A 13,534-nucleotide genomic window follows, 5' to 3' on the forward strand; every position below is an offset into this window, starting at 1 on the left:
TTGCTGAGACTGATGATGACGGCTTTATTCCAAGATGTGTACGAAGAGGAATTGTCAAGATTCAGGCATATGAAAGGAACTATCTTTGAAGCGAAGAAAGTCTCATAAATGTGGACTCTACATCGCATACCTTACATCGCATACCTTAAGACCTATGAGCACCTGTTCGTCTTCGCTGCTATGAAACACATCTTCTACTGAACAAGTACCTCATAGCTCTTAAGGTATGCATTTTAGAGTCCACGTTTTCCACCTTATTCCCTAAAATTGAAAGCAAATAGCTTTCAGTAGAAGAGATTCGTTTAACAGTTGGAAGTTGAAATGGTCCTCATAGCTCTTAAGATATGCATTTGAAGGCATTCGTTTGCTTCGCATGACGGTTGCTGTCAAATCTCTGAATACTGTACACTCCTCCTGGGACACTCTGAAGAACATGATTTTAATGACCATTTTACTAGTTTGGAAAGATCAATGTAAATATTCTTCTAGAAAAAAATTAAGACTTGAAAATCCTCGTGTGAATTGTTCAGAAGTATAAGACGGAAGTGAAGCAGGTATCTCGAGATTCTTGTCACGGAACACCGAGAAGTGAAGTAGCCACAGATTCGAAGAGCTTAAGAACTCTGATAGGAAGTTTTTGTTTAACATTATGCAGCAATATCAGAAATCAGTGGAAATGATTCATGCAAGGTGCTGTCAATACTTTTGCCGTTGGCTGTAACTCTCGCGTCTGATATCCAGCAGAGAAAGCTTTGTTCGTGGTGTAATGCATTAAATATGATTCAGAATACTTTGTCCTCGACGAAACCAATGAGGAATAGGTGAAAGTGTCAGTACAGATGACTGCAGGGTGAACTTCGTACACTGTAGTATTTATCTGCATGACGTTCGGACGTGGATAGACGGTGCATTTTACCTTCTTAATTGCAGCAGCGTGGAAAGAACATGCCATTAAATAGTCGAAGATTGACAGTTATTTCGTTTGTCGCGAATAGTCGATATCCATCTATCCAACTCTCTCTCTCTCTCTCTCTCTCTCTCTCTCTCTCTCTCTCTCTCTCTCTCTCTCTCTCTCTCTCTCTCTCGACCGCTGGAGTGAAGTTTTGCTCTGTTGATCGCTCAATATTGCGGAATAAAAAGGTCACCTTTGCGTTAAGGGTATTCCATAAGGTGACGTGGATATAAAATGTCGATTTGAATTTTTTGGAAAATTGTTGTTTGAGGGTTTCTCTTTACTTTGATATATGCTTCGTTGATCTTGGAGGATTTTAAGTATATTTAATTTCTTTCGAAATAATTTACTGCACAAGTAATTTCTATAGATTCCATGAGCGATTGCTCAGTTACGGCAAGATACGGGGGTAATGGTTTACCCTAGAAGGCGATGATTTATGTTGATTTATAGTAAACATCCTACTGCATAGGTTGGCTACATTGGTTGTTGTGATATCACTTCCTGTTTGTGGTATAATACGTGGCATCATCCACCTTTCGTAAGGCACATTACACTTTTTGTTTGTATATTTGGACTTATTGCTCATTGAGCTGTTTTTCTTTCTTTAATATGACTCTACCAAAATGAGTATTCAAGAAGAGATGAAATAAGGCAAATAGATTCTACAGATAATGTCCTGCTAGACGGTTACACCCAGAGAATGAGGTTAGGGCATGAAACACTGAACAAAGTTCTTCACCACGAAGCGCTTCCAAGAAGCAGCTTGTGAACATCAATAGTGTGTACAGTAAAACCACCGTCATTGATAGCAGTTTAATATTAGGTTTCAGTGGACTAAGAACAGTGTTTAATTCAACTGCATGCTGTAATTAGTGTGGTGGAAAGAGAATAATATCTGGAAATGTCTTCAAAACAAACGGTTTATTTCTTAGTTTGGAAGTCTAGTTAGAGTTCTGAGAGTCAGAAAGAATTTTGGACATCCGAAAAAGTAAAAACAATAACCTTTTTGAGACAAACGTCCAATGTTTGTATTGGACGGAGTTCATTGAGAAAGGCCAAAAGGACTGGGAAAATTTTGCATGCTCATATGAATCTGTCATGTCTCCTCCCCCCCCCCCTCCCTTACAAATGTTTAATGTTTCATAATAGACGGATGCATAAGGGGAAACAGTAAGAGTAATTGCAGAAGAAAAAATTAAATGATCGAATGGCATTGTTGGCCGCCGTGTGCAAGTTTTATTTCAGTCGACGCCACATTGGGCGACTTATGTGCAGGTGATGAGGATGACATGATGATGACGACAACACAACACCCAGTCCACGAACGGAGAAAATCTCCAACCCAGCCGGGAATCGAACCCAAGCCCGCTGCATGTGAGGCAAGCACGCTACCATGCAGCTAAGCAGGCGAACATTGCAAAAGAATCAATGAAATCTACAACAGTGGAAGCAACTGAAGAAAATGGTGGTAACAAAGACATTTACATAGCATTTGACGGATTGCGACATAAAAGGTGCCATCGCTCTAAATATTTTTGCGCAGCTGCCTTAAGTATTGGTACTGGGGAGGTGCTTGATGTTGAAGTATTGTCACAACATTGTCATAGATGCACAAAAGTGAGTACCAATAATGAAAAGAAAAAAAATTACGCGAACGCAGCGATCAGAAAACATGAGGGATCCAGTGGAAGAATGGAAAGTGCCTCAGCTGCGAAGATCTTCTTTCGCCACTCTCAAGGACAACGTTGGTTTCGCTATGCTAAATTCATTGGTGATAGTGATTCCCGTTTTTTCAACTCAATAAGCGATAACAGGCCCTATGATGACCTAAACCGGCTAAAGCTAGGATGTGTCTTGTCATGTGCAGAAACGACTATGTACCCGACAGGTTGAAATCAGCGGAGCTTTTCTAACTAAAAGCTTGAAGATGGCAAGACTATTAGAGGACGTTTGACTGACAAAGCGAACAATCACCTAAGTGAATACTAGGCCAAGCTGTTATAAGGGATACAAACAACCTGGAAGGAATGAGAAAAGCAGTATGGGCAACGTTTTTCCAAACCACGTCAAGCGATGAAAAGCTACTACACTACCTTCAATTGACTGGTGTAAATACCGCAAAGCTGAGGCAGCAGGAACCGAATCTACCAGTATAAACACAGACCCTTAAGCTGTTGGAGCAGTAATAAAGCCATTGTATAGAGATCTAGCACATCCAGGTCTTCTAAGGAATGCTTCACTGGAGAAACTCAAAATGCAAAAGTAAATGAGACTTTCAATGTTGTATGGAGCAAGGTGCGCAAAAATATGTCTGCGGGCTTGAAAACGGCGAAGATTTTGATCAGTGGTGCTGTGGTCGCCTCCAGTGATGTAAATGCAGATTTAAGCAATTCAGAGCTAAATCTGGCCGTAATACAGAAGTAATCCTACAAGAACTGAATAGAGAGCGAGTCTCCAAGGCAGAAATTGTGGTCATAAATAAAAGACAAATAACAAGATCCCTCAGACAGAGAGAAAGAGACTGTAATCTTCTTGAGAATCAACCAGATGCAAAGTTGCAGTGTTTCAGGCTACCTCTTCACTCTGTAGTGAGTTTTCCTTCACTTCGTTAGTGTGCTGCTAGAAGATAGTAAGCGTGATGGTGTAGTGGTTCTCGACAAAGACAGTCTCGCAGAGCAACTGTACTTATATGGACTGGTTTTTCGTTCTACTGGTATATATTTTTCCCTGAGTGCAACACGCAATGTCGGAATGACTATCTGATAGTTACTCAGTGGGCGGTGGAGATCTTCCGTAAAGAATGGAAAACTCGAGTGTAGCGTCCAATTGATACCGCACTATTTAATGACATACGGGTGTTCGAAGCTGTGGTTACCAGTTGTGTTTTATAAAGTACGGATCACTAATCATCGCCGGAGAAGAATCTGTTCCACAGCCGCACGCTTCTTGCACAGAGATTATCATGCAGTTCCAGACCACATTTTATTTTTTCACACTGTGTATCTTTTACTGAGTATTCTGAAGTATTTTGGGAAAGGAGATAATTATATAATTCACTGACTTCTTGCCGCTAAGTGGACTTTGTTTTGAAGTCAAGAGTTTACTTGAGATAGGAAGGATTATTGGGTTTATAAGAAATGTAGCCTGAAGGCTATACAAAACTGCAAAGATGTGTGAAGTCCTATAGATTACTAAGCGCTTGACTGGGTAATCCTTAAAGTTGTGGCGGGAATAGAATAGTATAAATGTGCGTCAGACTGGCCAACAAGTTGTTCTACCATGTCTTGTAGTTCACTTAATGCAGCAGACGGGTGTTGTATACAAAAAAATCTTCTGTGATTGTAAAACGGAACAAACGCAATTACGTAGCTGATTTCTCGCAATTCAGACGAAAAATGCTAGGTTACCGCAACAACTTGTTTAGATCCGATCAAGTCCCTCAAGTGAGATATTCAGTACTGTGCAGTAATGCCAAAAGATTTATATAACATACAAAAGAAGACGGTTCACAATTCTATTGTATGAACTATTGTAAAGTTGGTAAAAGTTATGGCTCTCATGAACGTCAGTGGGGTAACCTGTTCAGAACCAGTGCCAGATACTTCACGAAGTCTTCTCGCCCTTCCGGCATGACTTCCGAAAAGGCCAGGGCCGGTTTCCTTTCCCGACCCGAGCTTTACTTACATGTCTAACAACGTCATTGACGACAAAACTTTTTTTTGGGTCTTTCTCCCGCATTGGCTCATGGTCGACATGGTTATAAACTGATGTGGTATGGTTAATTGTAGGGATGACCGGATGCCCTTCCTGTCGCCATCCCGTTCCCCGTCCCACACCCCCAGGGATGGAATATTTGAATCCCAAGTGTCTGCGTATAGTGTTATTCATGTGAAAGTGAGCGAAAGTTTTCTCGGTGTTTGCGAATCGTGTAACGGAGGCGGGACTTGGGTACCAGCTCGGGGATGTGAGAAACAGTCTAAAAACGACATACAGGCTGTCGGGCGCACCGACCCTCGTCGGTAATCCTCCGGGCGGATTCGATCCGCGGCTGGCGCACCTCCCCGTCTGAAAGCAACGCTTTAACACGCACATCTATCCAGGCGGGTCGTCACTGATGAAACGTGAAATACGTATCTTCCTTCTTTTTTCGATCGTGGCGCCGCTCTCGAGAATTCAGAGATGAAAGTTAGGAAGAGGACAAACAAAATGGTTCAAATGGCTCTGAGCACTATGGGACTCAACTGCTGTGGTCATTAGTCCCCTAGAACTACTTAAACCTAACTAACCTAAGGACATTACACACATCCATGACCGAGGCAGGATTTGAACCTGCGACGGTAGCAGTCGCACGGTTCCGGACTGCGCGCCTAGCACCGCGAGACCACCGCGGCCGGCGAGGACGAACAGGTATAGACGTGTGTATTTCACGATAAGCTTCCTGACAAAAAAAGTGAAACATGCAGAAGGGGAGGAGGAAAGAAAATGAACCTTTGAGTTGCGAAGGTATGTGATGTTCATTTAGTGATTACAAAATCGACTCATATTAATAAAGAATTTGGCAGTATGAGCCCGCAAATCATTATGACGTTGCATCGCCTCTCACCTGGTTGTAAGCCGTTTCTGGTAGGAAGAGCATCATATAGACGTTGTATCCTCTCCCGAGGCAGGCTGGCACACAGTTAATGGTCCTTGATATTCTAGATACTAGCCATAGGACGGAGTTGACGCCAGAGCTGCTTCCACGTATTTTCTGTCGGGGACAGATCTGATTATATTGCTAGCAACGGAAGTACGTCAACATCGCGCACACAGTTCATAGGGACCCGAGATATGAGTGGACGAGCATCGTCCTATTGAAAAGCGGCAACACGATCCAATGAGGTAACAAAGAAGATACAGGATGTTGTGCCATCTGAGTTCCGTCAGTCACTACAAGGCGTGAACTGAAGTCATACCAGATGGCTCCCCACACCTTAGGATCAGGAACAACAATTAAAAGTTGGCACCTCTCCATAGGTCGCCTCCATACTTGTCGCGATGGTCATCCGGGGCAGAACAGAACCGTGTTTTTTCCGCACACAATGCAACGCCATTCATCAACAGTCCATGCATGCCTACGGTGCCGTTCCGAACGCAGACGTTTGTGTTAACGGCAGTCTATGCACGGTCCGGTACTACCCTAGCCCAACTGCTGCTAGTCTCGCACCAGTCGGCGGAATGTTGCAGGTGCAAATATATGAAGGGGTTACGGTGTGCTTGGCGCACAATACAGCCCCTCCGTTGTGCTTGTCAGATGTGGTCGACCGGAACCTCGACAACGAGTATGCCTTCTCTCATGTTCCCCTGCAGTCTAATATCGGGCTACTGAAACATCCGAGTGCCCCACGCGTCTGAATTTTGCACAGTTGTACCAGATGACCAAATGGAAAAGTATAAGGATGCCTCATTCAAATTGTTAGGTGCTGATAACATTTACGCGTGTGAGGCACAGTTATGTCCATGACCTTCATAGTGTTCACTCAACATCTGACGCTGTTTATGTTCCTTATGTACCCTACAAGGCATAGTAACAATACTAAGCACGAACAACACTATTGCACTCTGAAGGTCGTTGTGTCTATCACAGAGAACTAAAACAGTAATTATCTACATACCCCCGAATGATGTGATGTGTACGTGTATGAAGATACGTCGACGTCGCACTAACTCTTCTGGATGTTCCACATTTTAGTCAGGTGGTCGCACTGTGAACACTATCACCTGGGCATGCAGTTAACAACTTCAGCTGCGCACTGGGTGTGTCTAATGAAACAGACTTGTTTGATGTTCCATGGACGTACATTTTTTCTTGCAGCTACCAAATGAAGATATCCATGACGATGCCGATCTCCGACATAGGCATTCTCGTATGTTATACACTCCTGGAAATTGAAATAAGAACACCGTGAATTCATTGTCCCAGGAAGGGGAAACTTTATTGACACATTCCTGGGGTCAGATACAGCACATGATCACACTGACAGAACCACAGGCACATCGACACAGGCAACAGAGCATGCACAATGTCGGCACTAGTACAGTGTATATCCACCTTTCGCAGCAATGCAGGCTGCTATTCTCCCATGGAGACGATCGTAGAGATGCTGGATGTAGTTCTGTGGAACGGCTTGCCATGCCATTTCCACCTGGCGCCTCAGTTGGACCAGCGTTCGTGCTGGACGTGCAGACCGCGTGAGACGACGCTTCATCCAGTCCCAAACATGCTCAATGGGGGACAGATCCGAAGATCTTGCTGGCCAGGGTAGTTGACTTACACCTTCTAGAGCACGTTGGGTGGCACGGGATACATGCGGAAATGCATTGTCCTGTTCGAACAGCAAGTTCCCTTGCCGGTCTAGGAATGGTAGAACGATGGGTTCGATGACGGTTTGGATGTACCGTGCACTATTCAGTGTCCCCTCGACGATTACCAGAGGTGTACGGCCAGTGTAGGAGATCGCTCCCCACACCATGATGCCGGGTGTTGGCCCTGTGTGCCTCGGTCGTATGCAGTCCTGATTGTGGCGCTCACCTGCACGGCGCCAAACACGCATACGGCCATCATTGGCACCAAGGCAGAAGCGACTCTCATCGCTGAAGACGACACGTCTCCATTCGTCCCTCCATTCACGCCTGTCGCGACACCACTGGAGGCGGGCTGCACGATGTTGGGGCGTGAGCGGAAGACGGCCTAACGGTGTGCGGGACCGTAGCCCAGCTTCATGGAGACGGTTGCGAATAGTCCTCGCCGATACCCCAGGAGCAACAGTGTCCCTAATTTGCTGGGAAGTGGCGGTGCGGTCCCCTACGGCACTGCGTAGGATCCTACGGTCTTGGCGTGCATCCGTGCGTCGCTGCGGTCCGGTCCCAGGTCGACGGGCACGTGCACCTTCCGCCGACCACTGGCGACAACATCGATGTACTGTGGAGACCTCACGCCCCACGTGTTGAGCAATTCGGCGGTACGTCCACCCGGCCTCCCGCGTGCCCACTGTACGCCCTCGCTCAAAGTCCGTCAACTGCACATACGGTTCAAGTCCACGCTGTCGCGGCATGCTACCAGTGTTACAGACTGCGATGGAGCTCCGTATGCCACGGCAAACTGGCTAACACTGACGGCGGCGGTGCACAAATGCTGCGCAGCTAGCGCCATTCGACGGCCAACACCGCGGTTCCTGGTGTGTCCGCTGTGCCGTGCGTGTGATCATTGCTTGTACAGCCCTCTCGCAGTGTCCGGAGCAAGTATGGTGGGTGTGACACACCGGTGTCAATGTGTTATTTTTTCCATTTCCAGGAGTGTAGATTCACTAGGGACAGAACTGCAGCTCAAATGGAAGATGATAGAGCTGAAAAAGGTCTCAGCCTTCTTGAAAGAAAGAACTGCACGGCTTTCATCATCTTATGATCATGATTTAAGTAAACATAAGTCATCATGACTGGACAGAGATTCCCAGCTTATCTTGCGATTACCTAAAAATTCATCACCACATACTTTATTCCACGTACATTGTGTTGTTCCAGAGCGAGCTGAACTGAGATGTCAAAGAAAAGAAAAAAAAGAAAAAAAATTCCAAAGATAAAAACTTCTGGTTCGTTGCTACAGCAGGTCACATCATGTTCTCTCTCTCGTGTATTATGAAAATTTCCCAAAACCTATTAAAAATTTTTTGGTGTTGTTTTGAATCAGTCGTTTATCAGAAGTAAGAAATCTAGGAATCAGATGACATCTCACTTTATAGTTACAGATAATCTTCATAGAGTTTGTCGAACTCAACAGCCTCTTCTTACGAACACAGTAATATACACTGTGCCGCTGTAAGACTTAGTACAGAAGAAACTCGGCCCGAACAGGCCTTAAAGGCCCAACGGTAACGACCAACCGCCGTGTCATCTTCAGCCCACAGGCGTCGCTGGATGCGGGTATGGAAGGGTCAGCGCATCGCTTTCCCCGGCGTTGTCAGTTTTCGTGACCGGAGCAGCTACTTCTCAGTCAAGTAGCTCCTCAATTGGCCTCACAAGGGATAAGTGCACCCCACTTGCCAACAGCGCTCGGTAGACCTGGACTGTGACCAAAGTGCTACCCAAGCACTAATGAATTAACTACAGGATGTCAAATTAAACACCTTTCAGCCGTCTAGTTTACAGACATATTTTATTTGGATACCAGTTTTGCCGATTTGCTACGCCATCTTCAGGCCCCTGACCGACATGTAGGAATATTCCACCTCTTCTCTGGTCAAAATATGGGTCAGCAATATTGGTATTACTAGTTTTCTACTTGAAATAGCGATCACTCTAACAACCGAGTCCCACAACCATCTCCGAAAAGATAGACGTACAGAGCGCTCAACTTCCGTGATCTGACGTGAAACGGTGATACTACTGCGGTAAGCCATCTGGGTTTGTACAGAAGAGTTGTTGTTAAAACCGACACTTTAGATAGAGCCAATGTGCGGTATCAGTACAGCAGGGTCTCTGATGATTTAACAGCCAAATAGTGGGACTTGCTGGCTAGCTAAGAGCGCTAATGCACATTCCCGATTTAGCTATGTTCGACGCGAGTGCGTGCTAAACAAGGCGGTAACTATTGTCTTATTAAAATTACTTAACAGTTGAGACTTCACGCGTGTTTGGGTCCCGAAACATGGATCTGACACTTTTATTTCGTATTTCATCGTGCGTGATAACACCCCCCCCCCCACACACACACACAAATATAACGATTCTGGTGAAATACACGCGTTTCATGCACAGCACTAACTAAACACTGCTGGATACTTCCGCACAAGACGCGGTTGAGCGTCACATATTCGGTTATGATAATCACAAATGGTTCAAATGGCTCTGAGCACTATAAACGTAACATCGGAGGTCACCAGTCCCCTAGAACTTAGAACTACTTAAACCTAACTAACCTAAGGACATCACACACATCCATGCCCGAGTCAGGATTCGAACCTGCGACCGTAGCGGTCGCGCGGTTCCAGACTGAAGCGCCTAGAACCGCTCGGCCATATCATAATCACAGAGATCGGCGTACGTTAGATAAGCTTCGCATTACATTTCGTAATGCTACAAGTCATCGTTGCGACTGGGTGGTCTCAGTCGAAAACATAACAGCTTGGTTCAGTGTTGTAATTTAACGCGGAATGCTTAGCATATTATCCCACTATTTTGAAGGTTGAAGGTTCGATGACGTCAAATGACGTGAAATCTTTTTTACTTCTGAATCTAATGTAAAGATATCATCATTTTATTCAATTAATTGGTTTAAATGTAATTTTTTTATTTATCATGCCGCACCACCTTATTTTCATCGTCGTATTTACTTTTTTATTTGCTCTTATTTTTCTACCGATCATTCTTTTTTCGCCTGGGTATTGCCTGTGACGTCTATACTCTGCAACCAAGTGCTAACCAGAACTGCGTATCGGTTCGTACCGCGGCAGTTGGTGTAGTCAGTGTGAGAATAGTTTCAGATAGTCAATGATAGCAAGAAATTACATTTTGCTTTTAGCGCTGAAATCGAACTACTACTTCTGTTTTCAGTTTGCGCGTAGAGGTTAGCTTTAATAGCCTTGAACAAAGCGTTTGTGATTTTAGTTCTGTCGCAGATTGCTGAACCTCTCTTTCTCGGATACATTGCATATCACGAGATTTTGATTAGCTTAGGACATAAGTTTAAACTCAAGGCTACAAAACGCGTCAGTCTTTGGTCACTTAAAATCAGTTGCCGACAGAGGATCTCGTATTTCCGACATACTTCATGGCGGCCACTTCCAACATTGCTCCGCGTTATAAATTAACAGCATTTGTTAAGCGAATTCCCGTGTTTGTATGTTACTTGCGACCGAGCGGTAGTCGGCGGCCGATGTGGCGACACCGTAGCGGCAAGTGACAGACTTCAACTAACAAGTAATTTTAAACGGACTGTTGGAACAAAACTTACTTTTTTAGCTTGCAGCATAAATTTGAATTTTTGTAGCATGCCTTGCCTGTAACAGTTAAATAACTATCTTTATCAGACTAGTGTAGCTTTCACCCCTAATGGCGACGATATTGACGGACGTTAATCTGTGACCTAAGGGTGCGCATGTCGCTTTTGGAAGAAGTATTTAGACAAAAATCCGGGTGCAGTTTTTCTGTAAACTAAACGGTGTGCTGTACTATTTGTGATGTTGTTGTTGTTGTTATCAGTCCTGAGACTGGTTTGATGCAGCTCTCCATGCTACTCTATCCTGTGCAAGCTGCTATTTGTGATAAGTTCTCGAATATAATAAGAGAAGAAAAGAATGATGCAGTCTTCAACGGTATATGTACTGATAATCTTTACTGTACTACTGGGACCACACGTAACAGAGAGTAAGCGTCCGGCCCTTATAGTTCCAAGTGCAATAAGCGCCAACAAACCAGATAGTATGAGCCATCGCCAGTCTGTGCGCGTAGCGAATGCACCAGCGAAGTAACTGATTTGAGAGTGAGGGCACAATCTCTATAACGTGAAGACGAAATGTTGTCTGATACTGTGTGTTATTTTCATAACTACGCCAGACCAGTGTCATATATAGCACACTGCCGCATAGTAATCTTACTGTACAACATAATCTTAGCCTATTTATAAGCACTAAAGAACACATATATAGCGGATTAGTCTGAATAGCTGACGTAACGGGCCTGAATAGTTATCTATTGTTAGTCGGTCAATTTATATGATCATCTATTTGTTTGAATGCGGTGATTATGAACATTTATTTTACAGTGTAACTGTTCATATTTTGCGTCTGCCTGCGTAGCTGAGTGGTCAATGTGGGTGACTGTCATGCGGAGGATTCGGGTTAGATTCCCGGTACCTCCAAGGATTTTTTCTTGATGGGAGGAATGGAACGGGGTGCACTGAGCTTCGTGCTTCCAGTTGAGGAGCTGCCTGATCGATTAGTAGCGGCTCCAGGTCACTAAAAGTAACAACTCCCGGGAGAGCGGCTTGCCGATCCCACGGCCTTCCGTATCACATCCAGTAACGCCGATAACAGAGGATGATGCAGCGGTCGGTCGGTACCACCGGGCCCGTCTGGGTCTGTGACCGCAGTTTACGTTTTTACGTTCATATTTTACTTGTGCGTCTTCCGGTAACTCTCTTACCACAATTCATCCTCCTCAGAGATTGGCGTACGTTTTAACGTCCGTGGAGGGACACACCTAGTCCGTTCACGTATCGGACTTGCTTCTCAGTAGTAATCCATGAGACGCACCGATACAGTATAGACACTCAAGCTGCTACAGCCACGGCAACTGTTGTAATAGATGTGAGGTATTTGTAGGCACTGTAAGGGAATTACATATGAAATAATTAACCTTTGTGGTTGGGATAGCCATGTTCTTTGTTTACTTTTATATTCTTACTCTAGTGCCGGCACACTTTCAACAGTATTACATTACTGCATGCAGTAGTCTTCAGTCCGACGGCTGGTTTAATGCAGCTGTCTGCGCTTGTCCATTCTGTAACAAATCTCTTCATTTCTGCATGACTGCTGCTGCAACCTACATCCATTCGAACCTGCTACTGTAGTCAAGCCGTGGCCTACCTTTACAATTTTTACCCTCAGGCTCTTCTGCATTCCAAAATTTGCAACTCCATGTTACCTCAGGGTGTGTCGTATCAACCGCGCCCTTCTTTGAGACGCGACAAGTGATAAGTATCTTTTCCTCCTCTATTCGATTGAGTATCTCCTTATCAGTAATGAAACCGACCTCTCGTAATCATCAGCATTTTCAGGTAGCGGCACATTTCAAAAGCTTATATTCTGTTCTTGTCGGAACTATTTATAGTACACGTTTCACTTCCGCAAGAAGCTGCACTCCACACAAGTACCTTCAGGAAAGATCACTTAAATTTATATTTAATATTAACAGATTTCTATTTTTCCGTGTTAACAGATTTCTGGTTTTGAGAAATGGTTCTCTTGCTGTTGCCAGTCTACATTTTCCTCTATACATCGGTCACTACCACTTATTTTGCTGCCCTGCTTTCAGTATCTCATTTCCTAATCTAATTACCTCAGCATCGCCTACTTTGACTAAATTGCGCTGCCCTTGTCATTATCATGGCCTCCGAAAGAAAAATGAAAGGCATTCTTCGATCGGTTGAATCGTTCGGGAGGAAGAAACGTCTCTTTCCAGTGAGGTAGGCCTATCACAATATGCTAGAATAGAATAACGTAATGATGTTTATGGAGACGTTTACCTACCGCTCGACATGTCACTGGCGTCGGTGTGTGGTATTGAGTACAGCGTGTGTCTTTGAGCTACCTTAAGCTGTCCCAGACGCGAAAGCGTTTACGGACGAGAAGCTGTAGTTTTATAACGTCACAACGCGGAATTTCACGTTGCTCAACATTCCGTATCTGAAAGAATGAAAAAGACAAGTTACACTACTTCTTCGTGGACGGGCACGTAGGCGCTGAGATGCAAATTTTTACGTCACAAACAGAACTAGGGAGACGCTATACTGGATTTCATCGTAGTCACATGGAGCCCATATTT

The 13,534-nt window shown here is 44.5% G+C and overlaps 1 protein-coding gene across 8 annotated transcripts in view; it reads left to right on the forward strand.

The window, feature by feature from the left end:
- LOC126360846 (AMP deaminase 2) overlaps positions 1-13,534 on the forward strand; it is a 425,281-nt gene that overhangs the window by 209,205 nt on the left and 202,542 nt on the right. The window lies entirely within an intron of this gene.

The sequence above is a fragment of the Schistocerca gregaria genome, chromosome 1 (assembly GCF_023897955.1).
Source record: "Schistocerca gregaria isolate iqSchGreg1 chromosome 1, iqSchGreg1.2, whole genome shotgun sequence".
Classification (NCBI taxonomy): domain Eukaryota; kingdom Metazoa; phylum Arthropoda; class Insecta; order Orthoptera; family Acrididae; genus Schistocerca; species Schistocerca gregaria.